This window comes from Ursus maritimus, unplaced genomic scaffold (genome assembly GCF_017311325.1).
Source record: "Ursus maritimus isolate PB19 unplaced genomic scaffold, ASM1731132v1 scaffold_13, whole genome shotgun sequence".
Taxonomy (NCBI): domain Eukaryota; kingdom Metazoa; phylum Chordata; class Mammalia; order Carnivora; family Ursidae; genus Ursus; species Ursus maritimus.
This window is the reverse complement of record NW_024423675.1, coordinates 68,074,160-68,075,603: the sequence shown is the minus strand read 5'-3', so window position 1 is coordinate 68,075,603 and position 1,444 is coordinate 68,074,160.

Below are 1,444 nucleotides of genomic sequence, written 5' to 3'. Positions count from 1 at the left end.
TTAGAAGCTCCATGTTCTCAGTCATTCAGGTGAACCGATCTTGACATCTCACCAGCACTATTTTTTATGTCAATGATTTCCCTATCTTTATTACATAAATATCCTTTCATTTTATGTTATTAATCTGTGATCTCTTACACTATGCCCCCGATTACCTTATTATAGTGAACACATTGAAACCCTTCATTCTGCTCTATCAGTGAATGCTCGCTTTGAAAACAAACAACATTGTTATTATTTTTATTTTGAATGGAATTAATTTTCAAGATCTTACTGGCCTGATTTTGTAGATATGTAAAGTGCCTCATGAATCAACACTAAGAATGGATTGGAGCCTATCCCCTTAATTCTGACTCTATTTGCTCTGAAATAGGAAGGATCTAGGATTTGGGCTAGTTTGCTTTTTTTCCCCCCTTGGTAATCAACTGCATTTCTTAGCGATTTTACAAAGATGGAAAAGACAAAGGGATTGATAATTTTTGGAAGCAGTGAGCCATTTTTCTTAGATATTTTTATCAAAGATAAAGGAATTTGCTGTAGAAATGAATAGAGGTATTTGACTTTAACACCATTTCCCGAAAGAGGGGATCAAACATCAGATTAGTAGTTAGAAGTCTGGGAGACGAATCTTTTATTCTGAGAGAGAAATGTAGTAAACAGAAGACAAAGAGAAAAAGAAGGAACCGAGGATGGAAAAGTCCCCTTGAGACGCCGCAGGTCCTGATCCCTCTGGAGAGAAACTGGGATCACCAGTTCCTCATTTCCGGTCTTGTCCTGTGGGTGGGTGCCTTTGGGCAAGTTCCTTCTCTATGAGCCTCAGGATTTTCTCATCTGTGAAATTGGATTGTTAAATCCACATTAGATGGAAGTTAAATGAGAAAAGGTGCACGATGCACATAACATTCTTGCCGGAACTTGCTAAACGATTGACCCTACATTGTTTGAATTAATATTTCCCCCCAATCCCTGTCCTGACTTGGACAGGTGCTGTAACTGGCCGGTTAAACAGCCCATTTTGCCTTCGTTTCCTCGCTGGAAGACTCGGCCGCCTTGTGCGGGGGTGGGGGGGTGGGGGGAAGGCGCTGGGGCCGGGGTCGTGCGCCCAGGCGCGGGGGCTGGAGCGGGGCCGCGGGGCGCGCAGGGAGCCAGGGCCGCGGGGGCCGCATCACCTGCTGTCCCCCCCCCAAGCCGTGCAGTCCTGCGGCCCGGCCCTGCTGGTCTCCTGCGGGGGGCCCAGAGCTCGGGATGGGGTGGGCGGCTGGGAGGAAGCAAGAGGCCCTGCCGGGTCACGATTTTCTTCAATATTCGAGCACGAAAAGCAGCTCCCCTGCACCTGGCTTCCTGCCTCATCCCCTCCTGTCGGGCTAATGGGGGTCTCGTAGGGCTTAGGGAGTGGTTGGTGAAGGAAGGTGTGTGTGTGTGTGTGTGTGTGTGTGTGTGTGTG